The 13688-nt window shown below is 37.5% G+C and overlaps 1 pseudogene; it reads right to left on the minus strand.

Annotated features, from left to right (window-relative positions):
- Positions 1–11350: 11350 nt before the first annotated feature.
- LOC111552358 lies at positions 11351–13075 on the minus strand (annotated as a pseudogene).
- Between the last annotated feature and the right edge of the window lie 613 nt (positions 13076–13688).

The raw sequence follows: 13688 nt of genomic DNA on the forward strand, positions 1-13688 counted from the left end.
ACGTTGTCATGGTTCTATAGTATCTTCTAGGCCCTACTTATAATATTTAAACTTGTTCATGTCACAGTTATTCAGTATTTGTTGTTTATTGTCTTGAATGCTTCTGCATAGCTGCTGCCCAAACAGATGATCCAACAAATGATTCACAAACAAGAACAGGATGAAATTATGAAAATAAAGATGTTTGTCTCTTTTAATATTTATGCTACTTTTTTTGTTTTCTTGTCTCATTGCTTTATTTAGAACCTCCAAAATACCACTTAATAATGAAGATAACTGAGTATCTTAGTCTCACCTTTTTTTTTTGTTTCAATTTTACTTTAAATTCTGGGGGATACATGTGCAGAATGTGCAGGTTTGTTACATAGGTATACGTGTGCCATGGTGGTTTGCTGCACCTATTGAGCTGTCCTCTATTTCCCTCCCCTCACCCCCTACCCCCCACAGGCCCTGGTGTGTGTTGTTTCCCTCCCTGTGTCCATGTGTTTTCATTGTTCAACTCCCACTTATGAGTGTTTTATGTTCCTGTGTTAGTTTGCTGAGGATAATGGCTTCCAGCTTCATCCATATCCCTGCAAAGGACATTATCTCATTCTTTTTTATGGCTGCATAGTATTCCATGGTGTATATGTACCAGATTTTCATTATCTAGTCTATCATTGATGGGCATTTGGGTTGGTTCCATGTCTTTGCAATTGTAAACAGTGCTGCAATAAACATACATGTGCCTGTGTCTTTATAGTAGAATGATTTATATTCCTTTGGGTATCTACTTAGTAATGGGATTGCTGTGTCAAGTGATATTTCTGGTTCAAGATCCTTGAGGAATCGCCATACTGTCTTCCACAATGGTTGAATTAATTTACATTCTCATCAACTGTGTAAAAGCATTCCTGTTTCCCCACAGCCTTGCCAGCATCTATTGTTTCTCAACTTGTTCATAATTGCTATTCTGTTAGTCCCACTTTTACTGATAAGAACTAGTATTTTCTTGTTTATCATGAGGCACACTATTGAGATTTTTAATAAATAGTTTTATTGTGTGGGGATCGTTTTCTCTGGCTCCATTTTACTTATTGTTTTATTAGGAATGCAGCTAAATTTAAGTGATTTTTAAGACTCAATAAAATGATATTGCTTTATTATTCTTTCATTTGAAAATGAGATGAATTATGTTGCTGCCCTTTTTCTTATTGAACCTTCCGTGCATTCCTGGAGTGCAACTTGCTTTGTTTTGTTATTCCTTTAACAAACTCTAAATTTGATTTACTTACATAGATCTAGGTCTAAAATGTTTATACTGTCAGTATTATTTCCATACTAAGGTTATGCTAGCTAAGTAAAATAGTGTGTGTGCTTCTTCTGTGATCTTGAGTCATTGCTTTATGCATGACTCATCTTTTTTTGAATGTTACCTAGGACACAGATATAAAACCATCTGGACCTAATACGTTTAAAAATACTAAGAGTTCTATAACAAGCTTTTATAGCAACATTTCTAATTTCTTCTGCAGCCATTGGTCTGTTTAGGTTTTCTCTTTTACATGGTAAAATCTAGCATTTATATTTTGCTCGATAAAACTTACTTGTTTCTAATTTATAACGAGACATTTCCACATAATTTCTTAAAATTCTGTTAATCTCAATGATATATATAATTATATTTTCTTTATTATATCTAATATTATATTTTTTCTTTGTTCATAAATCAGAAATCCAGGAAGGTACCTGTTATATTTTTAACAATAAAATATATAAAATAAACTGAGGAGATAAATAATAACCCTCTTAAAGATCCCATTCATTTGAGATAGGTAACTCGTTATAGTATTAAAAAAATATTTTTTTTTCTTTCCTGACATAGTTAAGAAATCAACCCAGGCAAGGATGGCACAATAGACTAGTTTAATTTCTTAACCCAATCAGGTAACCTTGGATTTTATTTACTTATTTTGGCCAACTGGGGATTGGGTCCATGTTTCCACTTCATGTTATTTATTATAGGTGAGGCAGAATAATCTAAGCTAAAAGAAAAGGCATCCTGGCCTTCTAAAACAGACTTGGGGAAGTATCATCTTCTTGATCAAGCCTGAGAAATCTTTTGTCATGGTTCTATAGTGTCTTCTAGGTCCTACTTATAATACTTAAACTTGTTCTTGTCACAGTTATTCAATAATTATTGTTCATTATCTTGAAAGCTTCTGCATAGCTGCTGTCCAAATAGATGGTTCAACAAATGATTCACAAATGAAAACAGGTTGAAATCATGCTGATTAAAAATGAAACCTCCCTTCTTCATGAAAATAAACAACAGTAGTGAATATTTTTGCAATCTTTCTCTGCTTTATCTGGATAAGGAGTTAGAATACAAATATTGATACAATCTTTGGAAAAAGCGTGATTGTTCTTTAGCCATGATAGCAAGTACCCCTAAGAACAACTTTTAAGTCCATCCAATTGATTAATGGCAATTTTGCCTCAATTAACTTGCTTTTTAAAGCCAATCAATCCATAACCATCCCTCACTTCTGAAATCAACCAATAAGGAATAGACTCACTCTAAAAAACATGCCTCTGAATGCCAACCAATCTACAAAAATCTAAGCTAAATAATCATGCTTGAACAGATTATGTCAATCTACTTATGCTTCTTAAAATACGCCAATCCTTGAGCCCCATGCTGTCCAAAAACCCTGTATATAATCAGTTGTCTACTCTTCTCCAGGAGACTGCCTGAATGGCATAGCTCTCCCTGGCTATAAGCAATCAGTTCAGCTTTGTCTTTTAATTTCAGATATTAAGTCATAATCTCACCCGCTTTGACAATCAATCCAAATCTATTTAATGCTAACCATTGAAATTAAAAATCAAAGATGGCAAGATAAGTTGGCTGCTCCTCTGTGAATTTAAAGAATAAAATGCACAAAATTTTAAAATGTGTTTAATGGCCCCAAATATCCTAAAATACAGTAAAGACATGAGAAATATATAGATGAGAAATTATTGACTTGATACATAGCTGATTAAAATAATTCTAATCTGACATATGTACAAGTTACTTATGTTTCACGTTACCTATAATTCTTATAAAGCTGACTTCTAGTACAACCTTAAATCCATTTTGAGACTAGACAGATGGGAAAGAAAAGAAGGGAGAAGGAAAGTAGTATCTGAAAGAGGAAAGACAATAAAGGAGAAAGGGTAAAAGGCAGAGAAAAATAAGTCTAGCATATTATTTATGGGAAAGACAAAGCTTCAACAAATCAATAAACTAAACAGTGGTTGTTTGATCCTCTCTTCCATTTGCCATACCCTCACTCCCAGCCTCTGTGGTACTCTCTGTATGCTCCGTCTTAACTGAGGACCTAAGGTGACCTCACTTGACTGTCAACTGACCCCCATAAGTAGGTAATAAAGCCTCCATTCAAAAGTTATTATGCACTCACAGTGTGTCAGATCCTATGCTGCATGCTATCCCTCACAGACAGATTCTCAATGATCCAAGGCATATAAAACTCAAAGTAATAAATTTATTGGTGAAATTTTAAGCTCTTGTGTACCTGGCAAGGTATGTATCTGGGATCAGGGAACCACACAAATAGCCATAATAGTGTTTGTGAACTTTGGTAAATCCTATAAGCCTTATTAAACTTCAATCTACTTCTAACTTTTCCAAGAACAAGTTCAGGGGGAAGCAAATTATTCCTTTCACATTTCTCTGTGTCTGCATGTGAAGGGAGAAGTGAAGGGTGAAAGGGAAAGGGAGTTTTATTTAAAAGTTTACCACAAGCAGGGCAGAAAACAACAAATTTGGCTGATACATCCTTTGGTATTACTATCAGAAACAGAGCATAAGCTGAATGGGTCTCTATGGTCTCCTACTATTTTGTATTTTATGACTGTCATTATTCTCTGTGTATAAGAAGGGTTATAGCTGTTACATTATATCCCTTTTGACTTTTACTATAAAGATTTAAATATCTATGCTTACCTTAATACAGACACAGTTTCCTAATTCTATTTGCTGAGTTACTGCTGAACACAATACCCATTTGATGATGAAGCTTTCTTCACCACGAAAATGTCAGTTTCCGTTATCTTTACTACAAAATTAGCCCTAAAAACTACTTTTCAAACTGGAAAGGGAAACAAATGAAAATTGTATGGGATATAATTGTTGGATACATTTAATGTGTCTTGAATTGTTAAATTTATCTCCTTAACGAAAATATTTGCTTTCTAAAACTACATTTATTGAATAAATAACCTTTTTAATGTTTCCCTAATTTTTTTACAAAATAGACTTTAAATGGAAGTTTAAATTCCTTAAAATGGAAAGTCACTGTCTGAATCTCAAATCTTCCAGCAGTTCTGTCTCTAATGTGTGACATTTTCATAAGCCAGAAGTTAAAGTCCACAAAAGAATCTCAGGCATTGCCTGGCATTCTTCTCTCCTTTAATTTCCTCCCTTCCTTCCTTTCTGAGGCATTGGCAGAACTGGTTTAATTTGGCCTCTTACAAAACTAAACCACAGAAAGCACTTTTTGTATTTGCATGCGTGTATATCTGTGTGTGTTATTGGTTTGTTTACTAACATATTTGTATTAGTTTTAAACGGAGATAACTTCATTAAATGGACATAGCTCCTATAAAATTGTAAGAGTAATTTAAGGCAGAAGTTGTCATCCCATCAAGTAAACAAGCTGTTTACATAACAATATTATTTCAGAAGGAACCAGATCATAGTATCTTTTTGACAATCTATTGTTTTGTACTGTCCCCACTATATGACTCTAGGCAATTCCTGAAGTTCTCTCTTTCTCAGTTTCTCCATCTGTAAAGGAGATAATAATTACTCTATGATGTGTAATCATTAGAACTACATGAGGTCACACACAACAATTACATAAAGTTTTATGTGAAAATTTCAAAAACAAATACACTTTCCCATCATACATATGGCAAGTCTGGGGAAAGGGTATGCAGAGGAAGGGGATTAAAATTTAAAAATTGCATAAGACTAATAAAATGCACAGTAGCTTCTCTCCTAAGCAGCCTAGAAAATACGTTACACAACTGCTATTTTTGTTAACACTCTTAGTGAGGAGGAATCCAGACCACGGGTCTAAGAATTCAAAGACAATTTGCCTTAAGTCAATTTGTTACATCAGACACACATGCAATAAACATTTCAGGAGATATATTCTGTGTATTCCTGGGTTTCTGACTAAGAGACACTTTATTTTATAAAACCCTCCCACCAGTAATAATTTTTTTCTTATTTTTACTTCATTTTGTTATTTTCAACTTTATTATTAAACTAAATGCTCTTTATGAAATTCTTCTTGCAAAATTCCATGATGTCTATATCAGCTTCCACTACATCTTTTTACAGTCAAGTCTGTGTCTACGTCAGCATTTCTATTACACATTTGCTTTCTAGGAGTTTAAAGATCATTCATAAAAGTTAACTAAGGCTGAAATGGCAGACAGCTTAGAAGCACATTTTGTTTTTACCAACTTTCAATACATTCATATGGCTGTTTCTAAATTCTTATGTATCAGGCTAAAGTAAAAATAAATCCTGGCCAACAGGTGACACTTATTTAGGCTAATTCACTTCAAAAACAATGGGGTATTTTTGGTTTTGTATTTTTGTTTTTTAATGCAATTATTCCATGACTGGCTCTCATCTCTGCTCCAAGTCCCTCAGCCCCCTCCTGGCTAGATGCCTGGTCACACTGGTAGCTGGCCTGGCTGACACCTGCAGCCCAACACTTTTGGCCATGAGGTGCATAGCTAACGGTTCATGCTGTGATAGGACTGTGAAGTTTTCTGGGCGCTGCCAGCAGAATCATCACACTACAAAGTTCTTTGGCTCAGCCCTGCTCCTCCTCTGTCCCAACTGAAGACATGCCCCTTTGGGTACTGTAGTCACATCCATAAATCCCAGAAGGCAGCATGTGAAAAACTACTACTTAACAACCCTATAAGCAGAGCTGTCTTTGACAAATCAGGCCATCGCTTTGAACTGTTGGAAAAGAATTCTCCATGGGTCGCTCATGTTTCTGCATATCTTGCAAATGAGTCACTGACTGCTCTTTATTCAAAACTACCTTTGCAAGGAGTTTGTATGGTGAACAGCCTCGGAAGATACAGATAATGCCCACCCCTTTGGTGAAAAGGGCAGGCATGCTCACTGTTCAGCATAATAAAGGTAATATCTCCCATCAAATCAAAGGAAAGGCATGCTTACTGCCCATTAAGGATTTAGGCTCCTAAACTTAAAGTTCCTCTCCAGCTTTTGTGAGTATCCTCTGGCCCTCTTCATGGTCACTCTGTGGGACTGGAGTTAAGGGCATCTGCACATAAATGCTGACTCTCTGGCAACTGCTATTGCTGTTAACAATAATTGTCCTTTATTTCTGACCGAGAAGTCTCATCTATTGTAACAGCATTCATGAAACTGTGGTAGGCTTTGTAAGTAGGGTGAAACTCAGCCTCTTCACAGTTCTCATCATGAACACACAGGCTGTCTCTTTTACTAAAATGTAAGCTAAAATCCTTTTACTTTATTTATTACTGTATCTCCAAAACTTACATGAAAACCTGCTAAATAATTGCTACTCCCTGAAGATAAAAGGCTTCATGAAGGAAGAGAGACTCAAGATGAACTCTGATTTTTTCCCCTGCATCCTCTACTCTGCTGTGAGATATTGAAAATACCATTCAGAAGCAGAATCAAAGCCTCTCCAGAAACACTGTTGTCTTTTAGATTGCCAGTAGAAATGCACTGTATACTCTTACTTCTTTGTTTCTGATAGATGACAGAATATAGCCTCACATTCTGTGCCCTCTCAGGAACAAGTGTTAGATTTTTCTTCTTCAAACAATCTCTGCTTCTTAAATGTTTCTGCTCTCTCTCCTCAGATGGCAGAATTGGGGCAGCCATCAAGTGAACAGTGGGTCATTTACACCTCACCTAAAAACTTGTCTGTCAAGGGATAATCAGCTCCTATTACTTAATTTTGAATATTTTTCCACCAAACCTAGAAAAGATTCCTTCCCACTGTTCTTTGGTCTGAATTCATGACAATGCCTGATTTATTACACTGTTTTCAGAGGAGTCTTTTTTCAATTTTTTTTATTTTACTTTATGTTCCAGGATACATGTGCAGAGGGAAAGCATTAGGACAAATACCTAACGCATGCAGGTATTAAAACCTGGATGACAGGTTGACTGGTGCAGCAAACCACCATGGTACCTGTAAACAGGAGATTTTTAAATTCTTATAAATAGCTTAGGAAGTTTAAAGCTAGTTTGCAGTTTCTTTTAAAACTAAAAGTGCGCTATGTTCCAGAGCAGCAGTCATATTGGGCAAAGGCAAGAGAGGATGGTGTGGCTGATGATAGTCAAAAGAAAGAAAACCCTGCTTTGGCTCGAGCAGGTGCTCTGGTGTGGAGCAGCAGGAAAGCCCATGTGGGAAGTTTCTATCTCAACTCTCAAATCTGCTGGATTTTTACTGTTACCGGATAAAGAAGTTCCTTAAAATTAACATTGTAGAAAGAGTAAAACTTGTCAATATTTCTCAAGTCTTCCACTTTTACTTTTGCCATTATTTTCAAATGTCTCATGTGGAAAACCTTAAATGTTCACTCCTCACTTCCAACTTACAAAAAGGTGACAGTAATACACTAATAGCTGGGGAGGCCAAGAATACCCTGGTGCAATGAAAACGAAATGTTTTCAAAACTAGGACCCCATCCCAGTCCAACTGTTGTACTTACCAGTCTCATGTTTTAAATCTTTACAGATTCCAACTTCAGAAGGGCAAATACCTTATGAATTAGTTCTAAATTAAAACAGAAAAAGTTTGACATGGATTTAGTGTTCAAGACAGAGAAGGATTAATAGTGCTTGGCCTAAAGAAAGCTCAAGCCCAGGCAGGTGGCGGGCAGAATTCCGCTCGGCAGAGCCAACACACCTCAGGCAGGCCCTGTTTACCCAACCTCTGGCCTCGTCTTCAACAGACGCTGCCAACTGAGCAAACCAAGCTAAATGGTGTGGTAGTTTTCTAATGAGGCTAAGCAGGAACAAGAATGAACGAAGTAAACTTTTTCTTGTGGTCAAAGCAAGTCTGATTATGAGCTCAGACCTCCCTAGGCGAGAGGCTTATGTACTCACCAGCTGCTGTTTCACTGCCCTTCACACAAAGGCTATAGCGTGGCCATTCACGAAGTGCTCTTAAAAGTGGTGCCAGGAGTTCCCTTGAAAATGATTTTTCATTCTGGGCAGTGGAGCAATCTCTGGGTGTGAAATCATGTCTGAGGTTTATAAGTTATTGCTGACATCAATGAAATGCAACATTTGTTTTGCTTCTTTCAGTGTCCTGTAGGCATACTGGCACTCATTAAATGCTTCCTAAAAATATCATTTGGCAAACATTCATGTTTTGTTCATAAAGACTTATGTACATCATGGGGAGGGTCATGTTAGAAGGTTACTATAAAAATGTAAGCACATGCATTCATCAAATCAAACTGTTTCATTTTAATTAACATGCAGGGTTTTTTCTCTCTGTCCAGAAGCACAGCTTATACTCCAAAGGACTCTTTTTGGAGCTTCCGTGTGCCTTCAGATGAGTCCGCACCTCTCTCAACTTGAGCCAAAGTTACAGGTCTGTGGGTCAGGTTTCCTAAGATAATATTTGAAACATAAAGAGCAGGCCACTTAAGAATACTTCAGCAGGATGTTTCACCATTTACTTCCTCAGTGAAACAACTAAACAAGCTTGCCTACATGACATTCCCATTGTCATGAGACTCAAATGCTGTCTTCTCAGGGTATAAGTAAAGCACAAGAATTGGCCAGACCTGTTATTTGCACCAGACTAAAGAGTAAACTAATGTCTTGTTTAACTCAAGCCAACATTTAATAAACAACACCTGTCATTACAACCCTGGGATCCATAAGAGAAGACATCAGTAGAGGAGAAATTAGTTCCTCATTGCTCTCTTTGCAGCCTCATCCCAACCCCAGGCAGCAGTTAAAGAGAGAACAGGAGTAAGAATTAACAGAAAATGTAAATAAGAAGAAAAATGGTGACTGGTTGAAGATTTGTTTGCAGAAAACCTGCATTGGCTGACTTTTCCACCCTCTCATGTGCACCCAAGTTTAAAGCAGAAAAATTATGTGAAGTAATCGAGCTATCTGCCTGCTATGGTTTGAGTGGTTGTTCCCTCCAAAACTCATGTTGAAATTTTGTTTCAACAGAATTAAGAGGTGGGACCTTTGAGAAGTGATTAGGCCATAAGGATTCCTACCTCATGGGTGAGATTACTACCATTCTAAAAAGACATGTTTGGTCCCCTTTTGTCTTGTTGCCCTTCTACCTTCTGCCAATGTGAAGACAAAGCCTCCTCCCCTCTGCATCATCTTGGCATCAGAATCACCAAACCCGCCAGTGCCTTGATATTGGACTTTCCAGACTCTAGAACTGCAAGCAAATAAATTTTTGTTCATTGTAAATTACCAACTCTTAGGTATTCTGTCATAGCAGCCCAAAACAGATTGACACACTGCCTCAAAGGAACTCTGGCTTTCATGTAGGGCACTAAAGCTACATAATAGAGTCCTCATTGTTTTAGCAAGTCTTGTGGAAGTTGGAGTAGAGGATTCTGCCTTCCTGTCCCAAGCCTGCAGTAAGGTCAAATGGTCAGCAAGCTGTCCACACTACACTGAGCTCAGTAAACTTTCTCATTCAGGACATAGGCTAGTAAAGTCAGGTAAACAACAAAGCAGTTATCTAAATGAATGAACCTAATTCTTCATTCACAAATATGAATATAAAACCCAGAACCATCAGACATTTAAGAACACCCATCAAAATCAAGTAGAAGGACAAAGACAACCAAGCAGAACTGAACCCAAAGGAAACAAAAATAATTTCACTTCAATCAAGAGAATTTTAAATCAATGTTACTAAAAATTTTGGAAGAGATTTTAAAACACATGTTTAGAAATCTCATAAAGGAGTAATGAGAAAGAAAGAAAAAGTTCTTGGAAAATAATAATGTGACAGCCAAAATAAAACTTGCAAAGGAAAGTTGGAATAAAACATTTAAGTCCATCTCCCAGTAAATATAAAAGGCATAATTATTTTTAAAATGAGAGAAAAACAAAAAGACACAAAGAAAAAATCAAGGATGTCCAATATCTACTTAATAAGAGTTCCAGAAAAAAAAAAAAAAAAAGTAAAACAAAGCAAAGGGAATAATAAAAGAGTTAATAGAATAAACTGTGAAAACTGAAAACAGGTATTCAAATTGAAAGGTCTTGCCGTTCGAAGAGCAGAATAAATAAAATAATACCCACATAGGTGGTGGCTCACGCCCATCCCAGCACTTTGGGAGGCTGAGTCAGGCAGATCAGATCACGAGGTCAGGAGGTGAAGACCAGCCTGATCAATATGGTAAAACCCTGTCTCTACTAAAAATACAAAAATTAGCTGGGCGTGGCAGTGCCTGCCTGTAATCTCTGCTACTCAGGAGGCTGAGGCAGGAGAATTGCTTGAATCCAGGAGTTGGAGGTTGCAGTGAGGCAAGATCTGCACCACTGCACTCCAGCCTGGGTGACAGAGCAAGACTTCATCTAAAAATAATAATAATAATAATAACAATAATAATAATAATACCCACATCTTGACTCATACTTACAAAATTCAGAACAGCAAGAAAAGAAAAGAGCCAAAAAGTATCCACAAAGAAGTTGACTACAGGGAAGCAAAAATCAGATTCATATCACATTTCTCATTAGCCACAATGAATATTGTATACTACTGAAGCAATGTCTTTATGAATATTACAGGAAATTGTTTTCTTTTTTTTAACTTTAAACAAATTTTTATTACACAAAGGTTGCCACATAATTGGATATTTCTCTACTTTGTACACAATTATTCTCACTCTCCACAGAAAGGCTGCTTAACTTCTCATCTGGTGGTGGCAAGTACTAAAATCCTGATTTTAACAGAATAGTAGTAAAAATGCCTCAGTGATTTAAGTTGAAAGCAGTACATTGGTACATGGCTCTTGTACCCATTATCAGGAATGTACAAATGCTTTTTATTCAAAAATATAAAATAAATTATCTGTAGGCATGGACAATGACAGCAGTAAACCATTATATATTTTGTCAACTGAAACCAGTAACTGATGGTTATAGTGATTTTCAGCCAGGCTTTTTCTTCATTTTCTCCAACTGACTTCTCTGAAGTTATTGGTGAGGAACACTGCCTTGAGCTTCCTGTCACAGTTCATTAATAAAGGTAAAGCACTACTAGTCTAGGAGTTAGAACATGCCACCTCCCATACCACCTCCCATTCCACCCATTGCACCCATTCCAGGGTCCTTCTCTTCTTTAGGAATTTCTGTGACGACAACTTCTGCTGTAGTTAACAGACAAGCCACACCAGCAGCATCCAATAAAGCAGTTCTCACAACCTTTGTTGGGTCAATAATTCCTTTTTTCCACCATATTCACAAAATCTCCGACCATAGCATCATAACCAACTTCTGAGGAACACTGCATAATTTTCTCAACTATCAAAGATCCTTCAACACCTGCATTCTTAGCAATGGTCATTGCTGGAATTTTGAGTGTTATTTTAATAATTTCTATACCAATTGTTTGATCTTCATTAGCTGGAGTCAATGAGTCCAAGGCTGGAATGCATCGCAGCAGGGCACAACCCCCTCCCAAAACAATGCCTTCTTCAACAGCAGCTCTTGTAGCATTAAGGGCATCTGTAACTCTGTCTTTCTTTTCATTCACTTCAACATCACTTGTCCCACCAACTTTCAGCAGAGCTACTCCATCTGAAAGTTTTGCCAGCTGTTCATTCAGTTTTTCCTTTTCATATTCACTAGTTATGATATCTAACTGCTCAATGATTTCTTGAATATGTTTTTCAATTTGAGCCTTGTCACCTTTTCCTTTTAAGAGCATGGCATTGTCTTTGGTCACAATGACCTCTCCAACTTTTCCTAAGTCATGAGGCTGAACGTCTTCAAGATTTAGGGTCAACCCTTCTTCTCCAAACACTGCACCACCAGTAGCAATAGCCATATCTTTAAGCTGGTTCTTTCTATTGTCACCAAACCCTGGAGCCTTGACTGCCACAACCTGAAGACCAACCTTTAGCCTATTCAAGACGAGTGTACTTAGAGCTTCTCCATCAACGTCTTCAGCAATTATGACCAAAAGCTTACGGTGAGCATTGTACAATGCTCAAGAGCAGGTACAATGGACTGGACACTAGAAATTTTCTTTTCACTCAGTAGAACATAGTCATCCTGGAATTCACATTTCTGACCTTTTGATGTATTAATAAAGTATGGAGAAATATAGCCTCGATCAAACTTCATGCCTTCGATAATTTCTAATTCATCATTCAGTGTTTTTCCATCCTTTACTGTGACGACACCCTTTCTTCCAACCTTTTTCATTGCATCAGAGATAATATTGCCAATTTCTTTGTCTCCATTTGCAGAAATCGTAGCAACCTGTGCAATTTCTTCAGGGGTGGTCACAGGTTTAGACTGCTTTTTAAGTTCAGCAATTACAGCATCAACAGCTAACATCACACATCTCCTGATTTCCACTAGATTAGCACCTTTGCTAATCTTCTCAAAGCCTTCCTTGGCTATAGAGCGTGCCAGTACAGTAGCAGTGGTAGTGCCATCCCCAGCCTCTTCATTTGTGTTACTGGCAACATCTTGAACAAGTTTAGCCCCATTGTTTTTATATTTATCCTTTAAGTCAATTGACTTTGCAACAGTCACACCATCTTTTGTTACTTTGGGACTTCCCCAGCTCTGCTCAATAATCATTGTTCTTCCCTTTGGCCCCATTGTAAAGGCCACAGCATCGTCTAAAAGGTCTACACCTTGAAGCACTAAGGCTCGGGCATCTGCATGAAATTTTACATCTTTGGCATAAGCCCCAGTGAGATGAGGAGCCAGTACCCTGGACACCGGTCTCACCTGGCGAAAGACTGTGGGTAACCGAAGCATTTCTGCAGGGCAGCGGTGGGGCGTGCATGCAGCGAGACAAGTTGTCAGCAGCGAGTGAGGGACAGGGTAGGAAATTATTTTCAACTTAGAATTCTGCATCTAGCCAAAGTTTCCGTCAAAATATGAAAAAATTATAAAGACATTATTGTACATACAGGTAATGAGCAAATTCATATTCCTTTGTATAAAAAGTTACTTGGGCCAGTCACAGTGGCTCACGGCTATGATCCCAGCACTTTGGGAGGCTGAGGCGGGCAGATCACCTGAAGTCAGGAGTTCAAGACCACCCTGATCAAAATAGTGGAATCCCATCTCTACTAAAAATATAAAATTAACTGGGCATGGTGGTGCATGCCTGTAATCCCAGCTACTCGGAAGGCTGAGGCAAGAGAATTGCTAGAACCTGGGAGGCAGAGGTTGCAGTGAGCTGAGATCGCACCATTGTACTCCAACCTGGGCAACAAGAGTGAAACTCCATTTCAAAAAAAAAAAAGTTACTTGATGCACCACAGCTAAACTAAAATGGAAACCACAAAGGGGAAGACATAAAATCCAAGAGAATCCATAATAATGCTTCTGCAGCAGGACTAGAACACATATCCGTGCATCCAAC

This window comes from Piliocolobus tephrosceles, chromosome 10 (genome assembly GCF_002776525.5).
Source record: "Piliocolobus tephrosceles isolate RC106 chromosome 10, ASM277652v3, whole genome shotgun sequence".
NCBI classification, from domain to species: domain Eukaryota; kingdom Metazoa; phylum Chordata; class Mammalia; order Primates; family Cercopithecidae; genus Piliocolobus; species Piliocolobus tephrosceles.